Genomic DNA, 14,854 nt, shown 5'->3' on the forward strand with positions numbered 1-14,854 from the left:
ATTTCAAACCAATACAAGATGAATGGCATAATTTTCCCTCTCTCATTTTAGACAGAATTAAGAATCCATTAGCTAACACAAATTTTTGGCAAGTTTAATAGGAGCTCAAATCTACATTCGGAGGAAACGCTCCCCAAAGCCTGTTTGAAGCATTTACTCCTCAGGCCCCTGGCCTCTAGTGTCTCTCCACCCCCCCCCCCCAAGACCCTCACAAGCCCTCTGTTGTCTGTCCCCACATGCAGCCCCCTCTCCCTTCCCCTAGTCCTCCTACATGCCCCTCCCCAGCCCAGTCTGAGATTAACTGGCCTGACCCCTCTCACAAAGGCCGGGCCTGCCCACCATTGTCTTCCAGTGGCAGTGGGTAGGGGGAAGGGGTGGAGGGGCTGGCAGTGGGCCCAGGAAAGGAGGAAGGTTGCTGAATTGGCCCCAGGCTGCAGACAAGCCCTAGGGAGAGGGGTGAATTGGGGCTTCGGGACCATTTGAGTCTCAGCTACTCCTCAGTTTCACCCCCAGAAAAGTTCTTATTTTTATCTTAGACAAAGCATTACCCAATTTATAAGGGGAGACTCAAACCCCATTCTTCCTTTTATATTTATATATATTAGTCCATACAGTATACCTGAGAGATTAGAAAAACAGCTACCATCCCATTCCATATGAGAAAACTGAGGCTGGGGAGGGGGAGGTGATTGGAGTCATCTGAGTCCAAGGGTAAAACTTGGCCCTGCTACTTGCTTGCTTACTAGGACCTGTAGGCTTTTCCTCTGGGCCTCAATTTCCTCATCTGTAAAGTGGGAAGAACCTTGGACCCAGTTTCATAGTATTATCCTGAAGGACAGATGAGAACGCTCTTGATAAAGGAGAGATTTTGTGACTGTCCACCCTGGCAGAGGTGCCAAGTATCCACTCTGCATGAGCTTCATGGATCAGCTCCAGCCCCTACCCTCAAATCTCATAGCCTGGTCTGGAAGACCAACGTGTAGACTGAGTTCTGTCCTGGAAAGCAAAAGAGGCTGGAATAATAATTATGACAGCTTCACCTTACTGGACATTTATTCTGTGCCAAATGTGGGACGAAATTATTTTTACATAGTAACTCATTTACTCCTCAGACCCTTATGAGATATTATTATCATGATCTCACTTTCCAGATCAGGAAACTGAGGCACAAACGAGTGAAGTAACAAATGAAGTGGTAGGAAGTGGCAGAGCTAGAATTCCAACCCAGGCAGCCTGCTCCTAAGGCCTGTGGCTCTCTACCTGATGTTAAACAGAGATAAAGGGCTGGAGTGGTGGAGCACCAGGATGTGATCCCAGACCCTAGGTCTGGAAAGGCTTCACAGAGGGCAGTAGGCTTGACTTAGGTCTTAACTGATGAGTAGGAGTTTACCAGTTGGGCAAGGAGAGAAAGAATTTTCGAGGTAGTAAGAACAGCATGTGCAAAGGCACTGAGAGAGGTCTCAGCATGGGGATGGTGAGTAACGCACTGTGCCAACCAAAACATAGGGTTCGTGTGGAGGATGGCAGGAAACAGGTTGGATGCGCAGGCCAGGTGCTTCATTCTGACAATCCTGCTCTAAAAACTGGGAAGTCTAACTTCTATAGATAACCTTGCATGTCATGCTCAGGATTTATGATTTTTTCATGTCATTATGATAATAGGGCTAGCATCTTCCATGTGCCAAATGCTTTGTACCAATTGCCTTTATTGCAACAACCACACAAAGCAAGTACTGTTGTCCTGTTTTTCAGATAAGTAAACTGAGGCTTAGGGATACCAAATAACTTGCCTAACAGATACAGCTAGGAAGTGATAGAATTGAGTATCAAACCCAGGTTTGACCCCAGAACCCAAACTCTTAATCACTGTGCTTGCTGTGTCCTGGTAGGTGGTGGGGAACTTCCAGGAAGTTAGTTTTAGGAAAAGAATTCTAGCAGAGTGTAGAGGTTCAATTAGAGCAGAGTGTGATTGGAGGCTCCATCTGGAACTTTCATCTGAACTGGAGGAATAGAGAATGATGGAGGAAAAGGCCCTCCCTCATCCATGGGGATGGAAGAGAGGGCATCCTGGAGCCTAAGTAATATTAGTCACAACAGTACCAACTATTAAGTGCCTATCCTGTGCTGGGAACTTCCCATGAGCCATCTCCTAATCACACAATGCTGTAGAGCAGATCTTGTTAGTCCTATTTTACAGATGAGAAAGCTAAGGCTCAGAGAGGTTGACTGATTTTTCTGGACCACACAGTGGTGATCCAGCAGAGCTGGTACTGGACTCTGGTATCCCCTCAAACCTCACTGCCAGAAGGTGGTTGGGCTGCACATCAGACACCAGCTCTTCCCTCTGGACATGGCTTAATATTCCCTGGGGCACATTTGGAGCTGTCTCTCCATTTGGGCCCCAGCAAGTGGCTTTGGGCTAAGGGAGGTGGAAAGGGGACAAGGAAGAATGAAGGAGAAGAGACACTGGGGAGGAATGAGCTCTGAGGGGACAGTCTGCAGTCATTTTTACCTGTTACTGAAGAGGTACAGGACAGGGTTAGAGAAAGATGAATGCACTTCATTATCTTAGCCCATAAGTAGAGACCTTTGTTTCATTTCCAAACTTTAGGAAGGCCTTCCTGTTATCTAACTCCCATTCTCCTAATGGACTCACAAACAATCCCAGTTGCCTGTTCCAAGGAAGAGGTCCTGCCCATGCACCATGCCTTGAGGAAATATCTTGTCACTTTCCTCATGGGGTAAGAAGTCAACGGATGGGGGGAAATGATGCCTACTTGCCTTTGTGTTACTGCATATCCAGAGGTGTGGTGGGAGTGGCTACATTCCCAAGTTACCCCACTGAAAGAAGGAAAAGTCTAGGCTCCTCAGCAGAGAGGGGAAGGAATAGCAGAGTCTGGGGTTGGGGTGAGGGGGATACCTGCTGGGGCCACAGCCAGAAAAACAGACCCAGGCCTCCTGCCTTGAAGAAAGGAGATCTCTGAGTTTTGGTAAAATTAGTTCAATTCCTGGGCATTGTAGCCAAGAGTATATAAAGGAATTCATATCCCTACCTAGGCTAGAAATTGTGTGAGCCCAGGGCCACCCTTAAGGGAGAGAACCTGGGGAGGGGACTGGAGAGAATTCTTAGTTAAAAAATGACTTTGAGGGAAAGAATTCTGGCTTTAGAAGCAAAGGAGCTCGAGTTAAAATCTGAACCTTCCTGCTGCAAAAGCAGGAATACCTAGAGTAGGCTTGTTCATTTATTTGACACATTTTCACTGATAACCTACCATGTGCCAGGCACTATTTGAGGCCCTAGAATATTTCAATTTTTTTTTCAACGTTTATTTATTTTTTGGGGACAGAGAGAGACAGAGCATGAACGGGGAGGGGCAGAGAGAGAGGGAGACACAGAATCGGAAACAGGCTCCAGGCTCCGAGCCATCAGCCCAGAGCCTGACGCGGGGCTCGAACTCACGGACCGCGAGATCGTGACCTGGCTGAAGTTGGACGCTCAACCGACTGCGCCACCCAGGCGCCCCTAGAATATTTCAAACAAAAATCCTTGCCTTCAAGAAATGTATGTTCTAGCTGGGAGATAGGCATCGTTTACATCAGTAAATTATGTTAGTAGGTGGTAAGCGTTAGGGGGAAAAGTTCATGACAAATCTAGGTTGGGGGGGTGGAGGTTGCCATTTTAGGCTGAAGGTTAGGGTAGACCTCATTTGGAAGAGCAGCATTTGAACTAAGACCTTCAGGGGATGAAGAAATTGGCAGTGTGGATATCAGGGAGCAGCCAGCAAACAGGCAAGCCAGGGCCTGAAGGGCCCAAGGGGGCCAGTGGACTGGAGGGATCCGGGGAAAAGAGAAGCGGGTAGGTTCTGAGTGGGAATGGGAGAGGCACAGAATGCATGGGGTCCCATAGGCCTTTGGTTTTCTCTGGGAATAAAATGGGGAACCTGGCCAAATCTCCAGTGAGGGAAAACACGATCAGGCAAATGTTTCAAAGGATCACAGTTGCTCCAATAGGGAGAATAGACTGGGGCTGGGGGAAGGGAGTAGGGGTGAGAGAGTAAAGGTGAGGGAAGAAGAAGGGAGCAGGGAAATCTGGTAGTTGCTGAATCTGGCTGAGTCACAATTTTCTCATCTGTCAAATGGGAATAAAAATGTGTCCCAGAAGGTTATGCGGTAAGAGATTTGTGGATATATCCCCAGTCTCTAGCAGATGAGGTTCAATGAAGTCTCACTGAGTGAAAAAAATGAATGACTGTCTTTCCATGCCTTTCTCATACATATAACTCCTACGCCAAGCCCTGAAACAGCTCCTTAGAAGGGTCTAGAAACCAAGAAATGTGGGTTCTCATCATGATTAGCCACTCCTCTTCACCTGTAAAATGGGGATAATAATATCTACTCTCCAAGATAATCGTAAAGATTATATAATGTGTGTAAATCTGCATTGCCCAATTGGAAGCCACTAGCCACATATAGCTATTTAAATTTAAATTCATTAAAACTTAATAAAATTTAAAATTTATTTCCTCAGTCACATTTCAAATGCCTAATAACCTTATATTGGCTAGTGACTACCATATTGAACAGAACAGAAACAGGACATTTCTATCATTGTGGAAAGTTCTATCTTACAGTGCTAGTCAAAAGCACTCAACTCGAGGCTTGGCCCAAGTCATGGGCACAGTAAATGAATGCCACCATTCTTGGGGGACTCAGACAGTGAGACTGATTATTCTTCCAATAGCTTTCCAGAGACCATTCATTTAATGTTCTCCAGGATTGAATCTGAAAATGAAGAATGGGGAAGAGTCAGGGGGTGGTAAGGGCAAAAGGAGAGAAAGAGGAGGAACAAGTCCCCTGGACAACACCAAGAGAGTTGGTGTTAGGGATTGCCCAGGGGGTGGAGGTGAATGGAACATTGTGTCTAGGCCAGGAAAGAAAAGAAGACCAAAAGAGAAAAAAGAAGAGAGAAATAAATTCATGTACCCAAGAGCTGGACCCCAGGATAAGTCTTCATTGCCTGCCCCTAGAGCATGAATGCAACTTTTGAGATCTTTGATCTCAATACCTATATTATTGAGTTCATTCATACCACATTTGTTTCTTGAGCACCTATTATGTACCTGGTCCTGTCCTAGGTGCTGGGAGTCTACTATTAAAAAAAAAAAGCTTCTACCCACAGCGGGATTGTGTGTGAATACACACAAATAGAAGGGGAAAATACAAGGGAACATAATAAATGTGTGACATACATAGCATGTTAGATGGTGATATGTATTAAAGAGAAAAATAAAGCAAGGAAGGAGAGGGAAAGGAGGTGCAGTTTTTGATGGGGTAGTCAGGAAAAGCTTCTTAGAGAAGGTAATGTTTTATTTTTGGTTGCCGAGGGCTGTGGGGGTTGAGAGGAATGGGGAGTGACTGTTAAATGGGGTGATGAAATGTTCAAAATTGATTGTGGTGATGGTCACAACCCCATGAATATACTAAGAAACCACTGAATTGTACACTTTATTTATTTTTACAGTTTATTTACTTATTTGAGAGAGAGCACGTGAGTGTGAGTAAGGGAGGGGCAGAGAGGGAAGGAGAGAGAGAATCCTAAGCAGGCTCCCGCACTATCAGTACAGAGCCTGATGTGAGGCTCGAACTCACAAAACATGGGATCATGACCTGAGCCGAAATCAAGAGTTGGATACCCAACTGACTGAGCCACCCAGGCGCCCTGAATTGTACACTTTAAATGAGTGAATTATAGCTTAGCAAAGCTGTTATTTAAAAAAAAAAAAAAAAATTGGGCTGCCTGGCTGCCTCAGTTGGTAGAGCATGTGGCTCTTGATCTCAAGGTTGTGAGTTTGAGCCCCACATTAGGCATGGAGTCTACTACTAACTAACTAACTAACTAACTAACTAACTAACTAACTAACAACTAACTAACTAACTAAGATCACTCTGCCTGCTTCACCAAAAATAGACTGAAGGTACCAAAGGCAGAAACTGTGGTCATCCAAGAGAGAGGGGGCTGCCGCTTGGACCAGGGTGGTAGCAGTGGGATGATGAGAAGTGGTCAGATTCTGGATTTATTTTGAAGGCAGAGCAGACAGATTTGCTTCTGAATCAGATATGAGGTGTAAAAGAGCATTGTCAAAGATGAATCCAGAATTCATCCTTAAACTCTGGCCTGGAGTTTAAGGAACCAGAGGCCTGGAAAGGGAGAGGGGCTGGCCTGAGGACACCAGTCACCAATGGCCACACTGGGACTCTGAAAGGAGGAAATGTTATTAGTTAGATTAGCAGATCCTGGCTTTGACTTTGAATTCTAACCCTACCACATTGCAGAACCTCTCCCAGCATCAATGCCACAGCCTGCCTTCTGGGAGCTACAAAGACTTATTGGGACAGATCCAACTCATTTAGGTGCTGGGAGAGCATTTGTTCCTTCTTTTTCCCCTTCCTTCCTGACCTTCCACCTGGGACAGCTCTGAGCCTGGAGCTGAGGAGAGAATGAGGACGGGGAGGATAGCAGACCTGAGGCCCCAGAGGAATGCTGGTCAGGAGTCTGGGCATTGCTCCCAGCTGTCTGAATCCTGCAATCGAGAGAGAAGAGGGGGAACATACTCACCGCCCTCCAAGCCTGAACTTAGGGCCTCTATCTTCTCTAGGGACAGGGAGGCTAGTGCATACACATTTGGGGTTGACAGAGGATGATCTCTAAGTCAGTTCTCCGCAAGCTGGTGAGACATTCTAGGAAGCTTTTAATTACCGTCTCAGAGTGGATGCCAGGTTAATGCGATGATTCAAAAGGTGTATTTTTCAATTATATTTAACGAAAAGATTTATAGTGAAGTAAAATATAATTAGGAGGCTGCCAGCAGACCGGTTCCTGAGAGGAAGAGAGATGAGACAGACCCCTAATGGGGCAGGTTGGAGCCCAGGCTACAGGACCTGCTCAACCCACCCCCACCCCTCAAGATATCAAAGCATTCATCAATTCTGCCATTCAAACACACTAAGTACCTATTTCATGCTGGGCTCAGAGTTTACCATGGGGACAGAACAAATGCTATGGTCCCTGCCCTCAGAGAACTTACAGACCAACAGGACAGGCAGACAAAAAAAAAAGTAAGGCAACAGTTAAAATGCTGCAAAGGAAATAATAGAATGTTGTACTAGAGAATAACCAAGGACCTGCTTTGGATAAAAGCATCCGAAAGGTTTCTCAGGGTGGGGGTGGACAAACAGACTTGAAGCATGAAAAGGAGCCAGCCAAGAAGAGTGGGAGAAAGGTAAGATGATTGGTTGGGCCAAGAAAGCCATCCAGTTCCTAGGGTGGGGAGGTTATCTTAGTGTGTGCAGAGTGGAAAGAAAGGCCAGTGAGGATGAGGCATGGAGAGGGAGAGGCAGAGGCAGATGACTCTGGGGAGGGAGGGAGGGACCCAACCCAGCTGATAGAGTTTGGGTTTTATTCTATGTGCTGAGGAAGCTGCTGGAAAATTTTAAGCCAGAGAGTGAAAGGCCCTGCTTACAATTTAAAAAGATTACCCTAGTTGCTGCGAGAGAATGGAACAGAGTAGGGCAAGGTGGGAGGTCAGAGCAGAGACCCAGATGAGAGGTGATGTGATCTGGCTTAGAGGAAAGCACTAAGGAAGGAGAGAAGAGCCTGGACTTGGGTACATATTGGAGCAAGGATCAGTGGTTCTTGGTGAGAGTCTATATGGAGAATGAGAGGTAGGAAGAATTCAACGATGACTCTAGGTTTTTGGCTTGAGCAACTAATTGGATGCTGCTGTTTACAGAAATGAAGCCCAGAGAAGAAATAAGTGGGAAGACATGTGGATAAAGACTTCAGATTTGGAATAGAGACACTCTAAGGACTTCCATGGCCCTGAAGGATGGAGGTCTGGATGCTTCACCCCAAGGGGGTCCCCTCTCCCCACCTGATTCTATTGCTTCCCACCTCATCCTTCAGCTTTTTTGTGTGTCTGTGTCTAACTTCCATTCTTCCTGTTGCGCTTGGGAGTGCATGCTTCTTTCATTTGGAGGGAGAATTCTGTCTCAGCTCCCTTTAACTGCCTAAGTTCCTGAAATTCTACCACTAAATTCATACTGTACTTGTGCTCATTGAGAATCCACTATGGTTAGACACTGTGCTGTAAGCTTCGGCTACATTATTTCATCCAAACCTGCTAACCACTCTTTCCATACTGTTAATATAATGGTAATAATAGTGACCAGTTAATGAGCTAAACTCTTTACATGAATTATATTTAAATCTCACTGAGAGAGGTGCCTAGGTGGCTCAGTCAATTGAGCATCCGATTCTTGATTTTGGCTCAGGTCATGAGCCCAGGGTTGTGGGACTGAGTCCCACACTGGGCACTGCACTGAATGCAAAGCCTGCTTAAGATTCTCTCTCTCCCTCTACCCCCCTCCCCTGCTCTCTCTCTCTCAAATAAAAAAAAAAAAAATCTCACTGAGAAATAACCTGCCCAGTTAGTATTGAGAATGGGATGAGAAATCTAGGATTGTCTCCAGTACACCAGACTCTCTGGGGGCATGAGAACTGCCTGGCTGATGAAAGGCAGGAGATATTTGGATGCCTTTTCCCCCTCACTCATTCTTTCCTAGATGAAGCACAGAGATGTCCTTCCCTGAGTGCAGAGAGCAGGCACCTCTGATGACACCCTCAGGTCTGGGCAAGTCTGCCCATTTGTTGGGGAGGGCAGAGTTGTCATAGGAGCTACAAGATCCTTAGAGGGGTTGCCTGGTATCATAGGAGGGGGGTGCCCACCCACATAATGAGAGATCCTGTTCTGTGACACAGAGAGATGCTTCTTATATGCCCCATCCTCTGAGAATGGCTTAGTTGTTTGTATGTGTGTGTGTGTGCATTTGTACAGGAACTTGTGTGCAAAGAACCTGGTGATTTGCACACATGTGTGCAAGCCAGAACACGCCTGTCTTCTGTGCATTTTCCTCAGGAAATGTGTGTGTGTGATGTGAGTTATCTGTTTGTCTAGGCCCTCACAATGGCAAGCAACTTGTACATTTTTTCATGTGTGTACCTGTGGGTGGAGTTCACACAGGATAGAAAGGGCCTGGCCCCAGAGTTGAGTTCTGAGCTCAGCTCCCCACTCTTCTTGTCTGTCCCTAGCTCCCTGCATCTTCCCCACCTCCCCTCATGCTGGGCAGAATGCCCTCAGCCTGTGCCGGCTGGCACACATGCCACATGGTGCCTGGCGCGCGTCTGGGCAAGGATGACGCCCCCAGGCCCGGCTGGGATACTAAGCCACCCGCTGCCTCCCCCACCTCCAGAACGGAGCGTCCCCATCCCGTCCCCTTTCTCAGCCAGGGACGCGGGGAGCAGGCGGGGACACGGCACAGACAGATACAAACACACAGATGCACCCAGAGACGCCCACAGGCGTGTGCCCCATAGAGGCACAGGCGTTCACACAGACTCAAGCACATTCGCATACACACTCACACACGCACATTCACACACACCCAAAGAAACTTGTGGGCACTCACCACTTGCACAGATCTCGGCCTGAGTAAACTCTAGGTACCGGCCTAGCCAGTTAGGCAACGCACCCGCTGTCTCTGTCCGTGGTGCTGAAACCAGATCTTTCTCCTTACCGAAGGACAAGACAGGGAAGAAGAAATCAGAGGAGCCCCAAGATGGGCGATAGAAGACAGAAGGCATGGAGGAGAGAGAGGAGATGAGAGTGAGAAACTCACAGATAAAGGAGAGAGAGAATCTAAAGGATACCGTGGGAGCCAAGGCTGGGGGGGGGGGGTGCCCAAACACCGGGACTAGGAGAAGCAGGTGAGGATGAAAGGTGACCTCAGACCCTATCCCTGCCGAAGTGCAGACTTAAGGTCTAAGGACTAAGCCTTCGATGCCATTCAGGGCCAATTATGGAAGATTTTGGTAAGAATACCATGGCAGGTGGGGGACCCTGGATGTGTGGTTTCTGTGGCCTCCAAGTGTCCCTTTCCAGGTGCCTTCTTGCTCTGGAAGACCTTAAAATTGTAGGGGAAGGAGACAGACACTAAAAAAGTTCTATCATAACCCTGAAAAAAGCTCTCTACCCAATCTCTATTTGTTCATTTGTTTGTTTTCTTTCTTTCTCTCTTCCTTTTCTTTTTTCTTTCTTTCTTTCTCTCTCCCTTCCTTCCTCCCTCCCTTCCTTCCTTCTTTCTTTCCTTCCTTCCTTCCTTCCTTCCTTCCTTCCTTCCTTCCTTCCTTCCTTCCTTCCTTCCTTCCTTTTTTTGAGAGAGAGAGCAAGAGCGAGCAGGGAAGGGGTAGAGAGAGAGGGAGAGAGAATCTTAAGCAGGCTCAATGCCCAGCAAGGAGCCCAGCATGGGGCTCGATCCCATGACCATGAAATCATCACCTGAGCCAAAAGCAAGAGTTAGCTGCTTAACCAACTGAGCCACCCAGGCGCCCCTCCCCACCTGATTTCTTATCCCAATTTGTGTTGGGCAAGTGGACAGCAATGTTGATCTGGATTTGTTCTGAGGATTGTAGGGATTTAGTGACTGCTTAATGCTTATCCACAGATTGGATTATGGGTTCCTATCTCCCTCTCTTGACATAAAAACTTCTCTCTGGTGGGATTGCCTAGTAGGGATGCTCTCCTACCAGCAGCCCCTTAGTTGTGAAATTTATGGAATATGAGGAATGCCCAATGTCCTTTTCAAAGACCAAAGGGTTTATCATATAAAAACTAGGCAAGAGGGAATAAAGGAAAGATGAGAAAGGAAAAAAGGAGGAAAAGAGGGAGAAAGGATGTGTGAAGATGGATGAAAGGATGAAAGAGGAAAGGGAAGAGGAAAGAGATTGGAGAAAGGAAAAGAGGATGGAGGTGCAGATGGCAGAAATGAGAGAGGGCATGAGTCACCCAGACATACTCCAGTGTCCAGGGAAAGGGCAGAAGTATGCCAGGTGGAGCAAATTGCTTCCTGGGGGCCCAGATTAGACTGGAAGTCCAGGCTGGTCCTGCAGCTGTTCACAATGATATCCTCCATCTAGAGCTTTGGGCTGGGAGACCCCATGGGCCAGGACTACAGATGTGAGCAACAACTGCCCTATCACAGAAGATAGGATCAAAAGCAGTTAAGTCTGTGTGTGGGTTTCCTCAAGTGCGAGATAGGGACAGTGAGTGCCTTCTTGGGGGTGTTTCCACCTATTTGCATATAAGCAGTGGCAGGAAGAGGGAGCCACATGTATGGGCATCAACTGGAGAGAGGGTACTGAGTTGACTGAGGGAGAGGAGCAGGCAGAGGGAGAAAAGAGGCAAGAGAGAAGTGAGTGAAAAAGAAAGGATAGTGTTCCTAAAGTTTTTTTGACCTCCTAATTATTCTCCTTTTTTTCCTACCAAGAGAGAAGCCAGGGTTAGGATACAAGCTAGGCATATGTGCCTCAGGGTCCTTGTCTGTAGTATAGGCATGATGACAGTCTCAACCTCACGGCGTGAATGAGATAATTATTAGCTTGTGTAAAATGCTTATTTTAAGTCAGTTATAGATACATAATAAACTCCACATATATGTTAGTTCCCATTGTTGTTAGATCTTGGTCTTGCACCGGAATCAGTAGGGAGATTTTTCTTCGTGTTTAATTAGACTTTCCTGCCAAAGCCTTAGGTCTAACCTATAAGTCTTCTTTTGGGCATCATGGAGAGTGGTGACTTTCCAGCCCTTCAAATTTGCTCCTGAAGACAGAGAGAGCCAGCAGATTTTCTGGGGCATGGAGGGAGAACCCCATGGTAAAGTGACAGGGTCTAGGGAACAGGGTACCCACCAAGGATTGTCAAGGATATTTTCCTGGATTCCTGAAAAAGCTGGATCCTGGACCTACATCAGTGCCTCCCTGCCCAGACTGGAGCCTCAGCACTTCACTATTTAGGGCTGGTGCCCCCAAACAACTCAAGCTTGTACAGGTGTGAACATGTGGGTCATTTCTTCCAGATTGCTCTTCCAACCCCAACACCCCCCCCCCTGCATTTTTACCTACCCTTCTGCTCCTTTCTTCTGAGGAATCCAGGTAAGAGGAAAGAAATTCCCTCACTTAGAGGGGTGGGATTTCTCCACCCTGCACAGGCAAAATAGATGATCTCATTCTGGAGGTCAAGGAAGCATGTGGGGACTGGCACAAGGAGGGGTGAGGGGTGGCAGGGCAGCCCCATGTCTTCCCATTCCCCCCAGCTCCTGTCTCATCACTGTCACCATTCAATCATAGCAGATGGGCTGCAGCTGTGAGCGCCAGCCCGGCACACAGGCTGGTCCGTGCCACTTGGGAGAGAAGGAAGAGAAAGGGAGGGAGGGAAGGAGGAGGAATGAAGGGAGGAGGGAGAGAGGAAAGGGAAGAAGAGGAGGAGGAGGAAAAGGAAGGGAGTGGAGGAGGAGAGAGTTTGAAGAGAAAGGGACTTGGTACCCTTTATGCTTCTCTCTTCCCCGCAGGAGAGCAGAGGCCAGGGCTGGGCTCACAAGCTGGGCAGTGCCAGGCGAGATGGGCATATGCCCTTGATTACTACCAGGACCGCAGGCCAAGCCTCCGCAGCCGCCACGGCCTCATAAATCAGTTTTTAAGTAGCAACCACATGGACATTTCCCAGCTGAGAGGCCTGGCCTCTGTCGGCCCAGCTAGGGCAGCCCTCATGGAAGGGCAGGTGCCAGGCCAGGGCATGGAAAAAAGAGAGGTGGTCATCAAGGCTTGGTGGGAAGTGAGATTGGAGCCTGTTCAGGCAAAGTCTGGGGGCGGGGTCTCCCGCCAACAGGGAGTACGTAAGAAGGTGATGAGTGGCTGGCAATGGGTCCAGAACCCCCTGTTGGGGCTCCTAGACCTTGCCCTGTGTTCCCCTGGAAAAATGCCTACAGACAGAGGGGGATGGTGTTGTTACTGGAACTCCCTCTCCCCCCTTCCCATTAAGAATAGAGTCTGTGTGAATGTGAGGGCAGTGTGTGTGCTTGCGCACTTGGGTATCTGAATGTGCTCACTGCTCCTGATGCATAGGAAGGTATCTCCCCAATATCTAGCCCAAGGCCAGCAGAAACCAAGCATCCAGTAAGATTGCTTGAATGAATAAGTGATCAAGTGAGAAGGGGGACAGTTAATGTGTGTTCCCAGGAATGGGAGGATTTATATCTGAGTGTGTATGATGGCCAAGTCTATGTGTATGTGTATATGTGTGTGTGGGAGGGGGGATTGTTTGTGGATGCTCTGGGGAGATCTATTCTGACAGACATCCCTCCACACCCTCCCTTTCAGCCCTCCCCTGAGCCCTGATTCTCCCCTTCTGAGGACCCACCAGTAACACAGCAGCTCCTGAATTCCACTCCCCCCAACCGATCAATCCCGTGCTTGGCACCCTCTTCTGCAGGCCAGCGTTGGTGGCTGGGGGTAGGGGCATGGGGAGTGGGGGAGTCCCGCCCCTGGAATGGCGGGCAAAGCGGGTGGGGTAGGGGCGCCCAGCCTTCTTGCGCCCAGTGTCTCCTCCCTGGGTGAACAGATGTCTCGGAATTTTAGATGTGCTCTCCGCCCCTCCTCGCAATAACTACCCCCACCCCCAGCTGGCACTGGCTGTGGCGTAGCGCCCTCCCCTCCCCCACCTCCGAGAGCAGAACCGGCTGATGGATCGGGGAGCACGGCCGGAGGCCCTGGCCCAGAGGCGGGGAATGCCCGTGGGGTCGCAGCAACCGGCTGGGCCGAATCCCCGAGGCTCCTGGAGCGAAGAGAACCGGGTCGGCGCTGCCCCCGCCTCTTGCCTTCTTTTCTTGTTCCTTCCCATTTCCGCATATCCTCAGCCCTGTCTCTCCTTCCGCGATCTCCGGTCTCTCCGTCCCTCTCGATCTGTGCCCCACTTCACAACCCGTCCCGCCAACCGCGTCTATGCAAACCCTCCACACAGAGCCTTACACTTCGCGACAGAAACTCCTCCTGGCAACTTCGGCGGAATTCTTCCCTCCAGAGAGCCCCTTCCCTGCATTCCGTGAGCCACCCCACCCCCAACTGGCCGCCTGCCTGCCCTCTGTGGAAACCCAGAGTTAATCCGGAAAACATAGAGGGAGGGCTGGAGGGGAGTGGGGATCGAGATTAGGAAGGCCAAGGATACCCGGGTTGGCCCGGGTTTGAGAGACACCCAAATTTTCTAATCACTGCTAATTAAGGAACAATCCAATTCCGTGGACCCCCAACTCGGGGAGGGGGGCGGGACCCGCTGAGGGCAGGAGGGGGCCTTGGCAGGGTTTGGCAGCCGGGGGTGGTGCCAGGCACCCTCCCCCACCCTCCCCCCACCCGCCAGCATTCCGAGGTAACAGGCATTTGTTACCCAGCTCGTGCCAGGAGCGATTGGCAGGTTCGAGTAGGCACAGTCATTCCGCACACAGATGTCCCTGCGTTCGCTCTTCTGATATGAATTCTGTCAGCTCCGAATCTGAGGGAGATGAGCAGACAGCCCCACAGACAGAGTTACAGACAGACAGAGCGATTGTCTGGAGGACACAGAACTCCACAGATATTTATTTTTCTTCTCTGAAAAAAAAAATTAATGAAAGAAAAATAAGAAAGACCCCCCCCAAATTTGGGGGGACACATCTGAACTCCTGAGTGTGGCCCTCACTTTTTCAATCCTCCGGGGTTGCATGCCCACACTTTTCCAGGCTCCCCCAAGGCCCCGCAAATCATCCCTGAACTTCACATTTGAGTCGTTGCACCCAGCACCACAGAAGTCTGGGATATCTGCTTCCTTGTATAGGACCCAGAATTCCCGAATCCCTGCAAGTTCTAGGAAAGCACCAACCTGGTGCAGGTTCCAGCATTCTAGAATCTCTGAAATTAGAAATTCCAGAACTC

The sequence above is a fragment of the Puma concolor genome, chromosome E1 (assembly GCF_028749965.1).
Source record: "Puma concolor isolate L17-30 chromosome E1, mPumCon1.1.hap2, whole genome shotgun sequence".
NCBI lineage: Eukaryota > Metazoa > Chordata > Mammalia > Carnivora > Felidae > Puma > Puma concolor.